Source organism: Thalassophryne amazonica, chromosome 2 (genome assembly GCF_902500255.1).
Source record: "Thalassophryne amazonica chromosome 2, fThaAma1.1, whole genome shotgun sequence".
NCBI lineage: Eukaryota > Metazoa > Chordata > Actinopteri > Batrachoidiformes > Batrachoididae > Thalassophryne > Thalassophryne amazonica.
Window position 1 is genome coordinate 149,460,280 of NC_047104.1, and position 21,996 is coordinate 149,482,275.

General features: G+C 42.8%; 1 protein-coding gene across 1 annotated transcript in view; it reads right to left on the reverse strand.

Annotated features, from left to right (window-relative positions):
* LOC117500647 (protein kinase C-binding protein NELL1-like) overlaps positions 1–21,996 on the reverse strand; it is a 905,329-nt gene that overhangs the window by 169,043 nt on the left and 714,290 nt on the right. The window lies entirely within an intron of this gene.

Below are 21,996 nucleotides of genomic sequence, written 5' to 3' on the forward strand. Positions count from 1 at the left end.
TTTTGTGAGGGATGGTGATGGTGGGATAGACTAGTACAGGCCAAACATCAACTGATAATGACGCAATTTTTCCTTTTTTCTTTCTTTGCCAACTCACAGGTGGTCAGTTCTAACAAGTAAATAAACTGTTCTTTTTAGTCAGTTTTCTTGAGACAAGTCAGAGGATATCACTACATTCACTAGTCTCCTTCCAGCATGGTCACTCAGTTTTTGAGAGCTACCTACTTGATACAGATTTATCACAGAGTACAATCAAAAAATGAGACAAAACATCTATAGAGCAGGAAAGTGGCCTCATGTATCAACATTGCGTACGGCGATATTTGAGCGTATATGGGGTGTACACCAAAACGGCTGCGCTACTTGGCATTTATCAATGTGGTCGTTGGTGTACGCTGCGCTGAAAATATACACCAGGTCGAGAGGTGGCGTAAATTATACACCAAAATGAACCAGCGCTGGAATCCACATAAAAATGAAGATGATCAACATGATAAACAGTGCCATTATACAAATCAATGCATATGTTACATAAATAACACTTTCCTGATTATACTACATAATAATCAATACAAATCCCGCCTTTGCGGGATTGTTATGGAGCACAATCCATACTCACAGCGCAGACAGGAAGGAAAGCGCCGCACACCTTTTTCTCCAGACTTCGAGCCTGGAGCCAGAGCAGCGCTGAGCTTAACTTCATGTGGTGTGATCGTTTTAGACTATGAAATTGATAATAACAACTGTAGTTTCGTCATTCCCTTAATTCGCCCGTGCTGCAACCAGGTTTTGTCGTCTCCATTTGGTTGTCACAATAAAATAAATAGAGAAATACATTTAAAAAATAAAGAAATCTGACAGATTAGGCGTGTCTTATTAATTGAGCAAGCAAATATCCACATGTCAAGAATTATTGACATGTGAAAAGAGAATACAGTGGTCCCTCGCTATAACACCGTTCACCTATCGTGGCCTCAGAGTCTCACGGAGTATTTAGTCCAATTTTGCATGCCTTTTTTTTTTTACAGTGTTCTGTGTTCTGCGTATCTGTTTATAAGAATCTTGTTGCCCAGAAGAGAAAAGAGCGCCAACAACTACTCATAACTGTGTTTGTCACACGGAAACAAACACCTGCTGCAGCGAGATGTGAGTGGAAAAAGGCGCAGCATCAGGACGCAGAGGCCCGATCTGTGAAATACTGGACAGTCAGTATTAATAATTTCTTATGTGTCCGACCTCGTTCGTTGATCGTTAAAATTAATTTGTTAGTTCTAAATGCCATCAGAATTATTTATAGGAAAACGTTCTATTTTTATTTCTCAAACAAATGTTTGGGCCTGAAAACAGTTTGGTATTATTTTCCTACTAAGGTTTGAACTTTGAGAGTGTTTACACACGAGAGAAAAGTGAGAAAATGTTCATGCCTGATTGAGAAAGTGTATAAACTGTGTAGTGAGGGGTTTTACAGCTTTGAAACATCTATAATAATTGTAAAAAATAACGCTGACTACGTCATGGTTTCGCGTATTTCGGGCTATTTTTTAGAACGTAACTCCAGCGATTATTGAGGGACCACTGTAACACTTTATTGATTATATACTACAAAACAACTGATACGACGGCCGCTTTTGACGTTTTATTGGCACGCGTCGTGATTGGTGGAGTTCTTTTTCATTGCCGTCTTTCCGTCTTCCATGTCGTAAAATCAGGGTGTGTCTGAAGCGGAGTCTGAATATTTATGGGCGTGTTTATTATAATTACGATCGTTTCCACCCGCCGCATTTATCAAGATCACATCAGGCATACGCCAGAAATGGGCAGGTGCGCACTGCTTGATACATGTCACGGCGACTTTGGTGTATTTCAAGTTTACGCCGTAAATTTACGCCACAAATGCGCAACATTGATACATGAGGCCCACTGTGTGGTTGGGTTGGTGCCAAAATATTTTATAAGTACTGCAAAAGTAAAAGAGTATGTGCCATGCTCATTACTAAGTGTTAAGGATGTTAGTGCCACATATGGGCAATGTTTCAATGACGTAGGGCAGCCAGTTCCTTTCCTCACCACCTTATACCTTCCCCAACTATTACTGAAGCATCCTTTTTGCTGCTGGGGCATTGGTTGCCAGTTTCAGCTGGGCCTCAAACCAACAGCCTTCTGCACTGAATGGCCAGTGCTCTAAAAAAAAAAATAATAAAAAAAAAATGCTACAGAGTCCACAGGAAAAGTAAAGCATCACATACAGTGCTGCCACCTTGTAAACACTGGCATCTGCTGGATGGTCCAGAAATGCACATCCATATCAAATTATAAATTTCATAAAGACTTCACCCCTAATGTCCACAGGTTCCAGGTTGGCTCCAGATACATATCGGGAAGCAAATGGCATCTGAGGCCACAAAAAGGGGTTGAGCTGAACGTGGAAGGTACCATGTTACTGGTGACATTTACTCATGGGATGGAATATTTTGCTGTCTATTTGCTGCACTGCCTCAGTCAGCTTTAGGATAATGGATCGGGTACAGATTTGCATTAGTGTTTTGTACAAATCTAAAAGAGTTATCCAGTAACATTCACATACAAACTAGTGGAGCACGTGAGATTGTCATCAGAGGCTTTCCGTGTGCTCCTGCTTTCACTGATCGCTGTGCGTAATGGCGCAGGGCACACTGAGTATGTACTAATACTATGTACTAATTGGAGCACCCAGGGTGTTATTCAAATGGGCCAACTAGTAACATATCACTCCTGAAAACGATCTTTGGCTTTTCACGTGAGGTAAATCTGCCCTACGGTTGGATTTTGGAAAACCATGTGACGGTGAACCAATTCCAATTAGACACTCACATTGTGCATGTCATCACACAGCTTCTATGAGGAGTACAAATATGGCCGATGGCTGGCTCGAAAGTCTGCGGAGTTAACTTTTCAGCAAAAAAAGTGAGTTTCTATCTCATATCATTCAAAAGTTATTTAGAATTTAGTAAAGCTTGGTCTTAGCCGTCATATACGATGGTGTCAATCCCAGAGGGTTAAAATGGATGACTGCAACAAATTTCAAAAAAGTTGGGACAGTGGCAACAAAAGACTGAGAAAGTTGATGTATGGTCAAAGAACACCTGTTTGAAACATTCCACAGGTGAACAGGTTAATTGGAAACAGATGAGTGTCATGACTGGGTATAAAAGTAGCATCCCCAAAAGGCTTAAAAACCAACATCTTTGTGTAATGGATCTTACTGCCTGGCCTCAGGAACACATCAGAAAACCATTCTCAGTTAACACAGTTCATCGCTACATGTACAACTGCAAGTTAAAAGTGCCGAAATGATGCCACCTTCTCTGGGCTTGAGCTCATTTGAAATGGACAGACGCAAAGTGGAAAAGTGTGCTGTGGTCTGATGAGTCCACATTTCAAATTGTTTTTGGAAATCATCAAATCAAATCAAATCAATTTTATTTATATAGTGCCAAATCACAACAACAGTTGCCCCAAGGCGCTTTATATTGCAAGGCAAAAGCCATACAGTAATCACAGAAAAACCCCAACAGTCAAAACGACCCCCTATGAGCAAGCACTTAGCGACAGTGGGAAGGAAAAACTCCCTTTTAACAGGAAGAAACCTCCAGCAGAACCAGGCTCAGGGAGGGGCAGTCTTCTGCTGGGACTGGTTGGGGCTGAGGGGAGAGAATCAGGAAAAAGACATGCTGTGGAAGACAGCAGAGATCAATCACTAATGATTAAATGCAGAGTGGTGCATACAGAGCAAAAAGAGAAAGAAACACAGTGCATCATGGGAACCCCCCAGCAGTCTAAGTCTATAGCAGCATAACTAAGGGATGGTTCAGGGTCACCTGAACCAGCCCTAACTATAAGCTTTAGCAAAAAGGAAAGTTTTAAGCCTAATCTTAAAAGTAGAGAGGGTGTCTGTCTCCCTGATCCAAACTGGGAGCTGGTTCCAGAGGAGAGGAGCCTGAAAGCTGAAGGCTCTGCCTCCCATTCTACTCTTAAAAACCCTAGGAACTACAAGTAATCCTGCAGTCTGAGAGCGAAGCGCTCTATTGGGGTGATATGGTACTAAGAGGTCCCTAAGATAAGATGGGACCTGATTATTCAAAACCTTATAAGTAAGAAGAAGAATTTTAAATTCTATTCTAGAATTAACAGGAAGCCAATGAAGAGAGGCCAATATGGGTGAAATATGCTCTCTCTTTCTAGTCCCCGTCAGTACTCTAGCTGCAGCATTTTGAATTAACTGAAGGCTTTTCAGGGAACTTTTAGGACAACCTGATAATAATGAATTACAATAGTCCAGCCTAGAGGAAATAAATGCATGAAATAGTTTTTCAGCATCACTCTGAGACAAGACCTTTCTAATTTTAGAGATATTGCGCAAATGTAAAAAAGCAGTCCTACATATTTGTTTAATATGCGCATTGAAGGACATATCCTGATCAAAAATGACTCCAAGATTTCTCACAGTATTAATAGAGGTCAGAGTAATGCCATCCAGAGTAAGGATCTGGTTAGACACCATGTTTCTAACTAATTGGTGTGTGTCCTCTGGCTTCATGGATAGATAAAGCTGGGTATCATCTGTGTAACAATGAAAATTTAAGCAATGCTTTCTAATAATACTGCCTAAGGGAAGCATGTATAAAGTGAATAACATTGGTCCTAGCACAGAACCTTGTGGAACTCCATAATTAACCTTAGTCTGTGAAGAAGACTCCCCATTTACATGAACAAATTGTAATCTATTAGATAAATATGATTCAAACCACTGCAGTGCAGTGCCTTTAATACCTATGGCATGCTCTAATCTCTGTAATAAAATTTTGTGGTCAACAGTATCAAAAGCAGCACTGAGGTCTCACAGGACAAGCATAGAGATGGGTCCACTGTCTGAGGCCATAAGAAGATCATTTGTAACCTTCACTAATGCTGTTTCTGTACTGTGATGAATTCTGAAACCTGACTGAAACTCTTCAAATAGACCATTCCTCTGCAGATGATCAGTTAGCTGTTTTACAACTACCCTTTCAATAATTTTTGAGAGAAAAGGAAGGTTGGAGATTGGCCTATAATTAGCTAAGATAGCTGGGTCAAGTGATGGCTTTTTAAGTAATGGTTTAATTACTGCCACCTTAAAAGCCTGTGGTACATAGCCAACTAATAAAGATAGACTGATCATATTTAAGATCAAAGCATTAATTAATGGTAGGGCTTCCTTGAGCAGCCTTGTAGGAATGGGGTCTAACAGACATGTTAATGGTTTGGAGGAAGTAACTAATAAAAATAACTCAGAACGTCGCGTCCTCCAGACAAAAGAGGAAAAACACATTCCAGATTGTTACCAGCGCGAAGTTCAAAAGCCAGCATCTGTGATGTATGGGGATGTGTTAGTGCCCATGGCATGGGCAACTTACATACACATCTGTGATGGCATCATCAATGCTGAAAGCTGCATCCAGGTTTTGGAGCAACACATGTTGCCATCCAAGGTACGTTTTTTTCAGGGACATCCCTGCTTATTTCAGCAAGACAATGCCAAGCCACATTATGCATGTGTTACAACAGCGTGGCTTCGTAGTAAAAGAGTGCGGGTACTAGACTGGCCTGCCTGCAGTCCAGACCTGTCGCCCACTGAAAATGTGTGGCACATTATGAAGTGCAAAATACAACAACGGAGACCCCGGACTGTTGAACAACTGAAGTTATACATCAAGCAAGAATGGGAAAGAATTTCACCTTCATAGCTTCAACAATTAGTGTCCTAAGTTCCCAAATGCTTATTGAGTGTTGTTAGAAGGAAAGGTGATGTAGCACAGTCGTAAACATACCACTGTCCCAGCTTTTTTGAAACGTGTTGCAGGCATCCATTTCAAAATGAGCAAATATTTGAATAAAAACAATAAAGTTTATCAGTTTGAACATTAAATATCTTGTCTTCGTGGTGTATTCAATTGAATATCGGTTGAAGCCGATTTGCAAATCACTATATTCTGTTTTTATTTACATTTTACACAATGTTCCAACTTCATTAAAATTGGGGTTATATCGGGAAGCAAACCACAACCTAATGGAACATATGTGGACAGCGTGTTTCAGTCGCTCCAGTGTCTATGCATGCAGTAAGCTTTGCGTTACTTGTTTATGAAGTTCATTCATTCAAATTAAATGCTCATTTATTCCAATTTAATGTCACAGGGGAGCTGGAGTCTAACGCAATGGTCTCTGGGCAATAGGCAGTGTACCCCCTGGATAGGATGACAGTCTATCACAAGGCCACATGTAGACAGACATAGACAAACAAAAAGGGGTCAAATAATAATTTTCAGTTCACCTAACCTTTGTGTCTTTGGAAGTGGCAAGAATGAGGATCACACAGAGGAAACCCACGTGAACATGGGGAGAACAGACAAACTCCGTGGAGAAAGGAGAAAATGAGATGAGATCCCAGGACCTTCTTGCTGTAAGGCACTGACCACTAACCCACCATGCCGTCTCAGGAATGTACATCCATGTCAAATTATGAATTCCATATTGAAAGCCTTCAGTCAGCACAGGGTCTGTGTATGCAACAACTTGTACATTACTTGCTTATCAAGTTTGTACAATTAAAATTTGATCATGTTTCAAAACAGTTTTGGTGTGTGACAGACTCCAAATATAGTTCAGAAGTAGTTCATACAGTTTCATAAGTAGACCTTTGTTATGGTTAAACACCATGTAAGAAAGGAATTGAATCCCAAGATGCAAGAGGTAAGGGTGAAAAACCAAGGAATTTCATAGTTCCAAAAGTAACAGTGATACAATAAATCCAAAGTGTCCAAAATCCAAAAAAAGACAGACAGGGTGATAAACAGCAATAACCAAAAACCAACTGTCAAAAAGTGACAGTGAGATTGTAAAGCAAAACTCTTCCATGTGGCAAATCCAAAATGCAGTAAAAGCTGACAAGATAAAAAAAAAAAAAGCAGATAACCAAAAACAACTGTCAAAAAGCGACAGTGGGATAAAAATCTCCAAATGACAAAATCCCAAATCGGTGCACAGGTAGACAATGTGAGGAAAACAATTACTAAAGAAGAACTGTCAGCAGTGACAGGGAGGTGGAACTTACAACTCGTTGAACTGGACAACAGGAGTGACAGAGCTCAAACTAACTGGAGGGAATCAGCCGGCAACCACCAAAACAAAGGTGTGACTTATATACACTGGACAGATAAACTGTTGTGAGGATCACGTGAGGGCAAAGGAACACGAGAGAACTTAAAGTGACACAGGAAACAACCATTAAACCAAACGTCATGATAATCGTGAAAATAAAATCAGGACTATGACTACCATGGTGGTGAGTAAAGGGAAAAGGAACCAAAATAGTGAAAAATTGGAAGACACAAGCACAAAAGCAAAAACACAATCAGTGGGTGAGATGCGGGACCCTTGCTGATGACAAGCTGTCATCATGCTGTGTAGGAGTAAACCGAGTGCGACCACAGACCAGGAACCGAAAGGTAACCACATCGACAAGAATATACCATAACCCCGGACAGAGAAATCAAAAACTCTTCAGAGGTAGACCTAACAGACACACAAGGCCCGGGATACATACAAGGGAACCTCTCGGTGATCCACTCACTCCCACACACACACACACCTACACACATGGCCAATGGGACAAAAGAGGAGGAGGCATGCCCAACAGTCTTGTTTGTTTTGGGTGGTTTTATCTTCTACTCATGTATATTTATTGCTTTTAAGAATTCATAACCCAAGGAACTGAACATTGCTGAATAAGTTGGACACGCCCTGGAATACAATCAATTAGTTTGTAGGGTAAAAGTGGATAAAAGGACTTGATTGTAGTCTGGCAGTAGGGTTCCCTTCTGAATGCAGAAGAGGACTGAAAAATTTAGTTTACTTTCATACATCAAATATATTTGTCACTCAAAGACGCTGATCACTTGTTCAGCACTTCACCAATCACATACAGCACCAGAATTCTGCCGCAGCTATACTATGGGCTTATTGCTGAAGACAGCCTAAACAGTCCTTTGCCTTATTAACATTAGCAGAGACAGGCTGAGATGCTGCAGACTAATTCTCTTATTCCTCAGAGGGCTGCAGTGATGTATGAGGGGAAAGAGATGGGAGGCACAGGTCGATTGGCCAACACTGCCGCCATCACACAGTAATGAGATCTCAGGGGGAGGGGAAAATAGAGGCTGATTTCTCCAACTCCCTGCTCACATAATGCTAATTGGCTGGAATAAGATAGGTAAAACTTCGGAAGTTTGAACAACATTTTGAAAAAGTATATTTCCCTCAGTTACTTCTAAAAAAGTGATACATAATATTGACACCACAAGCTGATCAGGTGTCAGGAAGTTTATAATTTAGTTTTCAGAATTTTTTTCTGACTTGTACCCTCTCATCACAAGTCTGAAAAAATTCTGAAAACTAAATTATAAACTGATGGGAGACCTCTTTAGAACACCGGCGGCTGTGTGTGTTTCTCCAGGTAAAACTGGAGTAGCATCAGGAAGGGCATTGCATTTGGAACCTCTAGGTATTACAAACACACACGCAAGGGTTAAACCTACCACACTCCATGAAGAAGCATATTGGCAATAGTGGTAAGGAAATACTCCATCAGCCATTTTTTTGATTACAGGAAGAAACCAAGGAGAGACAAAACTCAGCGGAGTGACCATCTGCTATGGCCATACTTTCAAAACAGAAGAAAAGTACAACAAACAATTGTCAGAACATCAAATGATGGAAATGTTGCAGCTAAGCAACTGTATGAAAACACAAGTAGAAGGTGAAGAGTAAAGGTGCAATAAAATGGATTGCAGAAGTGAATTGCTCATTAGTACTGTGCATGCATGAAATCTGAGCCTCACTCCCACTTGGCTACCACATTCATATAGCCTGAATATGTGTGCTAGGGAGTGATGTAGCTGTAACCACTTTTAAACCTTAAGCCTTAAGTTCAGGTAAAGTGAAAGCATGTCAGGGGCACATTACACTATTATTGACTGTGCAAACAGTTGTTTATAGACTTACAAAGTTTCATAAAGGCTTGTGTGATACTAAAAATTGTGAGCACAAAGCTCCAAAATGCACATGTGAGCCACTGTTTGTTTTACACAACTTTCCCATGCTGGAGAAAACACCGACCGGCATTAAGAGATGAATTAAAATAGAAAGTTTGTCAATTGTAGCTATTATAGTCAGTTCAATAATGTGAAAGCAAAGTTGCTACGGCAAACAATTACAAGACTCACCTTCCTTTTCAAGCCACTTGGGTGCTCTCATTCGTTTTCCATAAAATATTCAGAGATACCCGCATACAACTTTGCACTATTATTTTTGCCATCCATCCATCACTTTAAAGTGGTCGGGTGTAACAAATCCTCAAAATGTTGTCTGATTTGTTTAACCTCTTCTTCAGCAGTTAACCCTCTGGGGTCCGAGGGCATTTTTTGGACAGTTCACTTGCCTGGCATAAATATTTTATTATTGCTGTTAACAGCTCTCCCTGCATCCCACAATCAACTTTTATGTCTCTTTTTTTCAGGACAACCGGTGCCTTCAGAATATATATGCTTTTGTTATGGTTTATAATTGTAATAAAGGTTTACAATCAAAAATAAGAAAGAAAAACGTAAAGCAGAAAAATTTTTCCACACACATTTATTCAAAACACACAGCAAACTATAAGAAACAACTGTTTTGACACTTTATAAAGGTAATTTGAGGTCTTGTGTGAAAGACTGTACAAAAACAGTTTAGACAATAAACACAAATGCACATTTTGAACAATATATACAAAATAGTCTATGCGTTTTGTTGTCCACTGATATGTAAAGCAACAGAGTTATCCAGTAACATAGTGGAGCAATCCTGATACAACCCCTGGCAAAAATTATGGAATCACCGGCCTCAGAGGATGTTCATTCAGTTGTTTAATTTTGTAGAAAAAAAGCAGATCACAGACATGACACAAAACTAAAGTCACTTCAAATGGCAACTTTCTGGCTTTAAGAAACACTATAAGAAATCAAGAAAAAAAGATTGAAAGATTGTGGCAGTCAGTAACGGTTACTTTTTTAGACCAAGCAGAGGAAAAAAATATGGAATCACTCAATTCTGAGGAAAAAAATTATGGAATCACCCTATAAATTTTCATCCCCAAATTAACACCTGCATTTGGCGCTATATAAGAAAAAAGTTGAAGTTGATTGATCAAATCAGATCTGCTCATTGACATTGACCCTATGCCATGACATTGACCCTATGTGTCTTTTTGCAAGGAATGTTTTTGCAGTTTTTGCTCTATGGCAAGATGCATTATCATCTTGAAAAATGATTTCATCATCCCCAAACATCCTTTCAATTGTCCAAAATATCAACATAAACTTGTGCATTTATTGATGATGTAATGACAGCCATCTCCCCAGTGCCTTTACCTGACATGCAGCCCCATATCATCAATGACTGTGGAAATTTACATGTTCTCTTCAGGCAGTCATCTTTATAAATCTCATTTGAACGGCATCAAACAAAAGTTCCAGCATCATCACCTTGCCCAATGCAGATTCGAGATTCATCACTGAATATGACTTTCATCCAGTCATCCACAGTCCACAATTGCTTTTCTTTAGCCCATTGTAACCTTGTTTTTTTCTGTTTAGGTGTTAATGATGCCTTTCGTTTAGCTTTTCTGTATGTAAATCCCATTTCCTTTAGGCGGTTTCTTACAGTTCGGTCACAGACGTTGACTCCAGTTTCCTCCCATTCGTTCCTCATTTGTTTTGTTGTACATTTTTCGATTTTTGAGACATATTGCTTTAAGTTTTCTGTCTTGATGCTTTGATGTCTTCCTTGGTCTACCAGTATGTTTGCCTTTAACAACCTTCCCATGTTGTTTGTATTTGGTCCAGAGTTTAGACACAGCTGACTGTGAACAACCAACATCTTTTGCAACATTGCGTGATGATTTACTCTCTTTTAAGAGTTTGATAATCCTCTCCTTTGTTTCAATTGACATCTCTCGTGTTGGAGCCATGATTCATGTCAGTCCACTTGGTGCAACAGCTCTCCAAGGTGTGTTCACTCCTTTGTAGATGCAGACTAATGAGCAGATCTGATATGATGCAGGTGTTAGTTTTGGGGATGAAAATTTACAGGGTGATGCCATAATTGTTTCCTCAGAATTAAGTGATTCCATATTTTTTTCCTCTGCTTGGTCTAAAAAAGTAACCGTTACTGACTGCCACAATTTTTTTTCTTGATTTCTTATAGTGTTTCTTAAAGCCAGAAAGTTGACATTTGAAATGACTTTAGTTTTGTGTCATGTCTGTGATCTGCTTTTTTTCTACAAAATTAAACAACTGAATGAACATCCTCCGAGGCCGGTGATTCCATAATTTTTGCCAGGGGTTGTAGTTACACACTCTTTGTTTGAGCATGTGAGATTGTCATCAGAGGCTCTCCGTCTGCTTTCACTGATCACTGTGCGTAATGGCGCAGGGCACACTGGATGTACTCATTGGAGCACCCAGGGTGCTATTCAAACGGGCCAACTACAACTACAACTACTAGTTAGTTAGTTAGTTAGTTTTTTGTGTCATGTCTGTGATTTGCTTTTTTACTACAAAATTAAACAACTGAATGAACATCCTCCGAGGCCGGTGATTCCATAATTTTTGCCAGGGTTTGTAGTAACTTATCACTCCTGAAAACGATCTTTGGCTTTTCACGTGAGGTAAATCTGCCCTACGATTGGATTTTGGAAAACCATGTGACGGTGAACCAATTCCGATTGGACACTCACATTGCACACGTCATCACACAGCTTCTATCAGGAGTACAAAGATGGCCGATGGCCGGCTCGAAAGTCCGCAGAGTTAAATTTTCAGCACAAAAAAGTAAGTTTCTATCTCATATCATTAAAAAGTTATTTATAATTTAGTAAAGCTTGGTCTTAGCCGTCGTATACGACGGCGTCGGCCCCAGAGGGATTAAACACATGACTAATTTGCAGTGAGTGCTCTGTACGCTCATGCAATAAGTTTATCTTTGCATTTCCCATGAACATGGAGACAACGGCGCTTACAAACAAGTTTAAATACATCTACCTTCCACCTTTTAGAATCATCTAAACTACACTGATCGCTCATGTTTATATTGCAATCTGCCATCATTACCATTTTGATTGGTAGCGATCTTAGCCAACTAATCTCTTAATGCACCATGCAAATCAAAATGTGCAATTCGCTTATTAGTGAGCAAGTGATTGCATAAAGCCAGACCAGACATTGAAATAGAATATTCTATAGAACAATGACAAACCCAAATTCCCAGATACCTGATTAGAAACACCTCAGCATCATCTGCAAACTAAACTTAACTGAACCAGAGTATCATGCCTGTCAAAAATACCTCATCAGAGGAAAACCCATATATAGGTCACTCTGGAGTATAATACACAATGGAGAGTAAATCACACCTTTTTTTCTGTATTATCAGCTCTTTCATTTGGGATTTTGTGTTGTACTGTAGTTTTACTTTTGCCATTTATTTATTTAGGTTTTTTTTATAATTTGAGCTGATTTTGCTTAGTACGTTGATTCCTGTGAAAGTCCTATATAAATAGTCATTAGAATTAAACCAGACTTTAGACCAAGTTATTTTTGTGTTTATTTGTTAAGCAAATGTGTTTGTGGTCAATCACAGTGAGTTGGGTGGTGAGTGCTACACTTGCATCTGAGAGGGCTTGAGTCCTGACAAAATGTTTTTTTTGACAAAATAGCACTGTATCAGCATCCACATTCTTGTTGTTTGCTAGCTGGGTGAATATTTTGACACTGATGTGAGTGCCAATCCTGTGTTCAGCTGGAAATTTATATCTTACCAAAGATAGGGCAATTTCGTGTCAGAATGCAGTAAGAATAATAAGCCCATCACACCAGGTCACACCAGTGTAGGAAAAATATGTCTTTTAGGATATTTTGAAATGATCACTTGTTGATAATTTTACCTTGAATAATGGGGGCACCAGGGTCAGTCAATAGGAAATATTAAATCAGTCTTTAATCATCCAGTCGCAAGTCCTGCAAGTCGGGTCTAATTCCTCTGTGAAACCATACAAACCACAGACCACTTCATACATTGAAAACATTTATTTAACTCAGTCAGGAGTTAAATAACAGGGCATATCACAGTGAGCAATTTCATGATGATGAAGTTCAATGAGCAATTATTATATGACGTTTATGTAATTTGGTTAAGTTGCGGGAATTTGAGAATGAATTCCATCCTAATCAGCTGGGGATTTACTTTATTATTTATTAACATGAGATATGGTTAGTGACAGGGAATAGAATTAATTAAAGCCACTCTGTTTATCTCTGACACCACACCCCGGTCTTACTTGGATGTACTGTGCAGCTGGTCTCCATGAGGTCGGGTGCTGGGAGCTGTCTCATTTTCAGTTGATAAACCGTCCGTCTGCACAGCTGTTTCCGGTACCTTGGCAAAGAGACTCTGCCGGTCACCACGCCCGGTTTCGTGGGTTACCAGGGACGCTTTCATCGCTGTGATCGCTGTGGCTTGTGTTGGCAGTTCACTCGCTGTCGCGGCTTAGCTGACCTGGATGTTTTTATCTCTGCAGTGCTTGCCGCCTGTGATCATCAGAATAAAGGCTTGAGTGTCTTTATTTTCTATTCGCCAAAACAAAAATTTGTCTTTCGTCGTCATCTTTGGAAGCCAGATCAAATCACAAAAACTTGATAAAACTAGTTGACTTTGTAAAAAAAATGTTCATGCGAGGAATTTGGAATTCAAAAAGAAAAAGGTTTTAATTTGAAAAATCGTCAAAGGAAGTTAACTGTGCCTGCGTGTTTAACTTGACAAAAGTGGAGAAAAAGTTATCTGTAGAAAAAGTGAAAAAGTAATTTTTCATTTTGCACGCACAAACAAGAAATAAGTTTGACAACACGTGGTTGCAGGAACAAAAGGTCATAAAATTTTGGACGGCTAAGGCAGCGTCTCGAGACCCAAGAGGAAGAGTCGGCGTGTAAGAGCAGAGAAGAGCAGAAGAGTTAGAGTATAAGAGAGTGAGTTCCCCGGGGTGCATGCTTTTAAATGGTTAAAAGCTCCACCCCCAAGATTTCTGGGTACTGTAGTTTTTCTCTGTGAAATCGAAGAGGGCCATGTAACATCCAGATAGAATGGTCCTCCTCCACAGCAGCTACAGGGTACAATTGTCATCACCACAACATCGTTAAAAATGCCATCATTCACTGGCTGTATATCAGCTGGCGACACAAAATTTATTCTGAGGAATATAACGTGTGTACAGATCCATATATGAGAGAAAGGACTACATCCGTCGCACATGCTCTCTCTCTCTCTCTCTCTCTCTCTCTCTCCCTCTCTCTCTTGCTCTCCCTCTCCAGGTGATCAGCTGTTTAGTGGACAGCCAGACTGTCCAGACAGGCTCACGCATGCGCACTGAACCAATCGGATATGAGCCCACACAGGCACGCCGAGGTGATCAGATGATCCAGCCGCACGCACGTGCACCAAACCAATCAGATGATGTGAGCACAGGCAGGAGCACCACAGCATCATATGGAATAATTTTTTCATAGTGGACAGCGCATCTGTCCTCCGATCATGGCGGATGTCAGCATTCCATTTTGCACCCATGTCACACGGATGACATGACAGCTGATGCGGCATGGCTTGTGGTCACCGTGTGGTAGGAAGCGAGTATGGAGCCAGTCCAAAGGTGATTAGTTACTTTATTTATATTGTAGTACCTTGGTAAATGGTTGCATCATCAGGCTTTCTAATGGTTTGGAAGATGTATCGGCCATTATATGTTTATTACAGCTGTGACACTGCATTCACAAGCACTGCACATCAGCACATCTCCATGATGCACTGATGTGCAGTGTGGCCATCTAGACGTTGTCTAACAGCCATGATAACATGATATTACAGATACATCCTCTGACACATGAGGTGGGCTGACAATGCATCTGTGATATGCTCATTCTGGACATTACCCCATGCCCAGCTGCGCATGCTGCTCTGCTGCTAAGGGACACATTGACCCGTAGTGACACACTGTGTTTTTGGTTTGATTGTGCAATGTTCACATCTAGTTCACAAAATGAATGTGTGCCAGAGACATTACACATTACAATATTTCCTTTGCGCCCCCAGTATGAGATGCACGGGGGGGGGGGGGGCAGTGTAGGACAGGTAGGCGGGATTAGACATGCCTGCCCATGGCGAATTTCCCTCAAACTCGATCAGACTGCTTCTAAAGCTGTTTTTACGCCGTGGCTATATTTTGTAGGCAGTCAGATTGCAGTTGCAGTCCAACTCGACTGCCATACGATATTTTTCCACCTTGACTTCCTGCTCATGGCCAGTTCCCCTCAATCGTGATGAGACTGTTTTGAATGCTGTTTTGCCGCTGTGAGAATATTTGGAACGCAGTCAGATTGTAGTTAGAGTCCACCTTGACTGCTGTATGATATTTGTCCACCTCATCTGTACCTCAGCTGTTTGGGACCTGAGGTACACATTCGGGTGGCTGCAGGAATTTGCCCGACTTTTTAGAATGCAGCTCGAATTTGCCTGAATGTTGCTCGAATCCTCATTCGTATGGCATCCGGGCTCACTTGTGCTCTATTGTTCTTTCGTCATGTCATGTCATCTAGTGGGTGTTTCCCTGCAAAGTGCAAAGACTGTCACCATGTTAAAAGCACCTGTGGCGGATTAAAAGGGTTGCATGCTGCAGAGCAGTTTGTGACAAAGGTGCAGTGTAAGAACAGTCCCACACTAGAAAGTCTGGTTTTGTTCTCATACAAAAGTGTGGAAAGGGCTGATCCAACATCCGCCCCTTTGCTGTTCTGTCATGTGGAGAGTGGCTGTGGGGGTGTGTGCATGTGTCATTTGTTTCAGGAGCCTGGAGACAATCCAGAGGCACAAATTGTGTTGAAGGCACTTTGCAAATTGCACTGATCTCTCCTGAGACCTGACACCCATCTTAATGCCTGTATTACAGAGGGGCTGAGGGAGGTGTGGGTTTGACACACCTCCTTTCCATTTTTTTCATCTCACTCTTATTTTCTGCCTCTTCCAACTTGCTTTCTTTGCATTTTCTTTCTCACTTTTTCTTCCCCTTTCTACTTATTTCTTTACCTTTCTCTTCATCGTTTCCATCGTTTCAGTTTTCTTACCTGTATTCCAGGCAAGGAAGAAACATTCTCTCGGATGTCAACCAGCCACACACTCCCTTTGCCCTCAATGAGCATCTGTATGGACAGAAAGCTTTTTTTTTTTGTCTCCATCAAATTGCAGAACAGACACAGGTTGTGTCCTATACAGGGGCTGCTCCAATCATTCTGTGTTCCACAAAGATCTGGGCCTGTATGCTTGGTGCATCTCCAAGTCCTCTCAAAGAGCTCCTAACTTAGCTTAAAATATCCTGGCATGTAGCACATTGTAGAGTTCATATAGATTTGTGGTCAGGTGTTGGGGATGGTTTGCAGGGCAGTCTGTGGCGCAGCTGTGCGCTGCAGCCTTCCACTGCAATCTCCATCCACCACTCCTGCCTTGTAATTTTAATGCATACACTTTATTTCTACACATTTAGTAAACACCTTCACTAATTTAGAGTCGGGGTAACTAGGCGGTGGTGGGTTTGCAGGGCAGGCTGTGGTACAGCGGTGTGCCGTGGCCGCCCATGGCAGTCTGCCACCTGGTGTCTCTTGCCCTGCTTTTAATGCAACACTTTATCTTTGCTAACTTAGGGGGTTGTACACAGCAAGGGAGATTAATTATAACAACTATGGTGGGGTTGGTGGGTAGGGTGAGTGTGGCGGGGGGGTTGGCCCCAAGTGGCTGTGGATGTCTGGGGCTCAGGGGTAGGGGGTCTGCCTTGACTGTTCTGCTGTGGTCCCGTGGCCCTGCTCCGGGCCTGTGGGGCCCAGGGTCCCCTGGCCCATTGTGGGGGTGGGTGGTGGTGGTGGGGCGCGGGTCTTGGCACTGGAGGGTTGGCGGCTGCTGGTGGGATGGGGGCTGTGGTCTCCGCAGGGTGGATCCCACTCTTGCTCGGGCGGTCTCCTGATCATGGTCTTTGGTGTTTGTGATGGGATCCGGGGTGGGGGGTGGGTTGGGGAGCCCTGCTGGCTGTGCTGAGGGGGCCTGGCTGCCCGGGGGTGCTTGTGCACTTCCTGGTTGGGCCTTGCCTCTTGTCTGGGGGCTGGGCCATGCCCTCGTATAGTTCGGTGGTCCCTACCTTGTGCTTTGGATTCCTTGCCGCCGCTCGCTCCCACATTTGGGGGCTGTGGCCCTGGTGGTGTGATTCTGGGGATCCCCCCTATTGGTGGGCCTATGCTGGTGCCCTGTGTGCTTCTCATGGTATGGGGCTGCTCCCTGTGCCTCCTTGAGGAGGGATGGTGTCGGGGGTGCATTCTGGCACCATCGGGCCACTCCCCTGTTGGTTTGCCGTGCTCCCCGGTGGCTCTGGGGGCTGCCCTTCCTGGCCCCTGTGCCCTTCTGCTGCCCTTTTTCTCCTGGTTTCCCCAGGGGCCCTGCATCCAGGACCCATTTACATCATTGCTCGTGGTCTGCCGCATGGCGTCTGACGTGACGGAGTGGGCCATGTCATATGGTAAGGTTCTGTACTCTTGTGTTGGCCCAACACATCAGCCACAGTAGTGATCAGATATTTAGCTGTGATCTGGGTCTCTGTGTGTGGTTGGTTGTGTGTTTGTGGCCATCACCACAATTCGGTTTTTGGGTGATCTTAAGGGGATTAATACTCTGGTGTTCTAGATTAGGGTATGGATGCTCACTAATTAGACATCATGTGTGGTTGCTTGTCCTGGTATGTTGTATGGTTAGGGCCCCATCTCCTCGGTGTCTCACGTCACAGTTATTGTCTTCACCACTCATCTCTTGTTCTTGTCTCTTTGTGTTGTTTTGGTGTTCAGCCCTTCCTGATAGAAGTTGTCGGTTGTCTTTGAGTAGGATGTTGTAAGTTGATCGGGAAGGGCAGATGGGGGTCTCTCACACACACACACACACACACACACACACACACACACACACACACACACACACACACACACACACACACACACACACACACACACACACACACACACCACATTCACTCATGCACTACATACCTTCTGTTTTGCAAGAATAAATTATATGTATGGGTATTAATGTTCAAAAATGGTTCTGCCAATGTAGCATTTACCATTACTACACTCAACAAAAATATAAACGCAACACTTTTGGTTTTGCTCCCATTTTGTATGAGATGAATTCAAAGATCTAAAACTTTTTCCACATACACAATATCACCAGTCACAAACCAGTCTAAATCTGTGATAGTGAGCACTTCTCCTTTGCTGAGATAATCCATCCCACCTCACAGGTGTGCCATATCAAGATGCTGATTAGACACCATGATTAGTGCACAGGTGTGCCTTAGACTGTCCACAATAAAAGGCCACTCTGAAAGGTGCAGTTTTGTTTTATTGGGGGGGGATACCAGTCAGTATCTGGTGTGACCACCATTTGCCTCATGCAGTGCAACACATCTCCTTCGCATAGAGTTGATCAGGTTGTCAGTTGTGGCCTGTGGAATGTTGGTCCACTCCTCTTCAATGGCTGTGCAAAGTTGCTGGATACTGGCAGGAACTGGTACACGCTGTCGTATACGTTGGTCCAGAGCATGCCAAACATGCTCAATGGGTGACATGTCCAGTGAGTATGCCGGCCATGCAAGAACTGGGACATTTTCAGCTTCCAAGAATTGTGTACAGATCCTTGCAACATGGGACCATGCATTATCCTGCTGCAACATGAGGTGATGTTCTTGGATGGCACAACAATGGGCCTCAGGATCTTGTCACGGTATCTCTGTGCATTCAAAATGCCATCAATAAAATGCACCTGTGTTCTTCGTCCATAACAGACACCTGCCCATACCATAACCCCACCACCACCATGGGCCACTCGATCCACAACACTGACATGAGAAAACCGCTCACCCACACGACGCCACACACGCTGTCTGCCGTCTGCCTTGAACAGTGTGAACTGGGATTCATCCGTGAAGAGAACACCTCTCCAACGTGCCAAACGCCAGCGAATGTGAGCATTTGCCCACTCAAGTCGGTTACGATGACGAACTGGAGTCAGGTTGAGACCTTTCTGATTTTAGAGATATTGCGTAAATGCAAAAAAGCAGTCCTACATATTTGTTTAATATGCGCTTTGAATGACATATCCTAATCAAAAATGACTCCAAGATTTCTCACAGTATTACTAGAGGTCAGGGTAATGCCATCCAGAGTAAGGATCTGGTTAGACACCATGTTTCTAAGATTTGTGAGGCCAAGTACAATAACTTCAGTTTTATCTGAGTTTAAAAGCAGGAAATTAGAGGTCATCCATGTCTTTATGTCTGTAAGACAATCCTGCAGTTTAGCTAATTGGTGTGTGTCCTCTGGCTTCATGGATAGATAAAGCTGGGTATCACCTGCGTAACAATGAAAATTTAAGCAATACCGTCTAATAATACTACCTAAGGGAAGCATGTATAAAGTGAATAAAATTGGTCCTAGCACAGAACCTTGTGGAACTCCATAATTAACTTTAGTCTGTGAAGAAGATTCCCCATTTACATGAACAAATTGTAATCTATTAGACAAATATGATTCAAACCACCGCAGCGCAGTGCCTTTAATACCTATGGCATGCTCTAATCTCTGTAATAAAATTTTATGGTCAACAGTATCAAAAGCAGCACTGAGGTCTAACAGAACAAGCACAGAGATGAGTCCACTGTCCGAGGCCAAGTAAAATCAGTAAAATCAACTAATCAGACAACTGCATTCATAAACGTGAAAATAATTTAATGTCATGATATTGATACTCAGCATAATTAATTTGAAGCAATCACCAGGCCGGTCACTAAACCTGTCAATTCTTGTGCTGCAATGCATTATGGGAGTTGTGGGTTTGGGGTTTTTAAATGTTGTTATTGTGGTCCATGTGTTGTTAATGTTATTGATTTATTGTGTTTTTGTACTTCAATTGGTTCAGTGAATTAAGTGTCACCATGTTGTCACCATAAGTGAAAAGTATATCATGTTTGATGCCATCGCTGTGTTGTTTTATCTAAAAAATAAGAGCACCTCCTAGTGGCAGAGTGCCAAAAAGACAAAAGCTCTCACTTGTCTTTCATTTCATGCAGCTCAACACAAAATGAATTGCTACACAGCTTGAAGATGTTTGAACATATCTCATTCACATGCCAATATCTACATATTAAAAGTGTCTGTGGATATGTGAGTTTATTAATAATGTCAATGTAAGTATATAATATAATCATACATATGTTAAAAATACATGCATGACAAAAAACTAAAAACACTTATTTCTGTTGTCCATTTAAAATCAAATGATAATATAGAAGTAATAATAAAATAAAATATCAATAATACTGATAATAATAAAAAATAATGATAATTTTAATATCCATCCACACATCTATCCATTTTCGTCTGCTTTATCTGGAGTCGGGTCGCGGGGGCAGCAGCTCAAGCAAAGCCGCCCAGACCTCCCGATCCACACACACCTCCCCCAGCTCCTCCGGGGGGAACCCCAAGGTGTTCCCAAGCCAGCCGAGAGATGTAGTCCCTCCAGCGTGTCCTGGGTCTTCCCCTGGGCCTCCTCCAAATGGGACATGCCTGGAACACCTCTCCAGCAAGGCGTCCAGGGGGCATCCGGAAAAGATGCCTGAACCACCTCAACTGACTCCTTTTGACATGGAGGAGCAGCGGCTCGACTCCGAGCTCCTCCCGAGTGACCGAGCTCCTCACCCTATCTCTAAGGGAGCGCCTAGCCACCCTACGGAGGAAACTCATCTCGGCCGCTTGTAGTCGCGATCTCGTTCTTTGGGTCATGAGCCAACAGAACCACATCGTCTGCAAACAGCAGAGACGAGATTCTGTGGCGGAGGCCACCGTGCACTGGAAACAGGTTTGACTTACTACCGGCAATGCAAACCAAGATCCTGCTGCGGTCGTACAGGGACCGTATAGCCCTTAGCAAAGGACCCCTGACCCCGTACTCCCGGAGCACTCCCCACAGGGTGCCCCGAGGGACACGGTCGAACGCCTTCTCCAGATCCACAAAACACTTGTGGACTGGTTGGGCAAACTCCCATGAACCCTCGAGAACCCGATGGAGCGTGTAGAGCTGGTCCAGTGTGCCGCGACCAGGATGAAAACCACACTGCTCCTCCTGAATCCGAGGTTCGACCATTGGTCGAATTCTCCTCTCCAGTACTCTGGAATAGACCTTACCGGGGAGGCTGAGGAGTGTGATCCCCCTATAGTTGGAACACACCCGCCGGTCCCCCTTCTTAAACAGAGGGACCACCACCCCGGTCTGCCAATCCAGAGGCACTGTCCCCGATTGCCACGCGATGTTGCAGAGGCGTGTCAGCCAAGACAGTCCCACAACATCCAGAGACTTAAGGTACTCAGGACGGATTTCATCCACCTCAGGAGCCTTGCCACCAAGAGCTTTCTAACCACCTCGGTGACTTCGGCCGATGGATGAGTCTGCCTCTGAGTCCCCAGTCTCTGCCTCCTCTTCGGAAGACATGACGACGGGATTGAGGAGATCCTTGAAGTACTCCTTCCACCACCCGACAACATCCCCAGTCAGGGTCAACAGCTCCCCACCCGCACCGTAAACAGTGCTGGTGGAGAGCTGCTTCCGCCTCCTGAGGCGTCGGACGGTTTGCCAGAATCTCTTCGAGGCCGACCGATAGTCCTCCTCCATGGCCTCCCCGAACTCCTCCCAGAGCCGAGTTTTTGCCTCTGCAACCGCATGGGCTGCGACACGCTTGGCCTGCCGGTCCTTGTC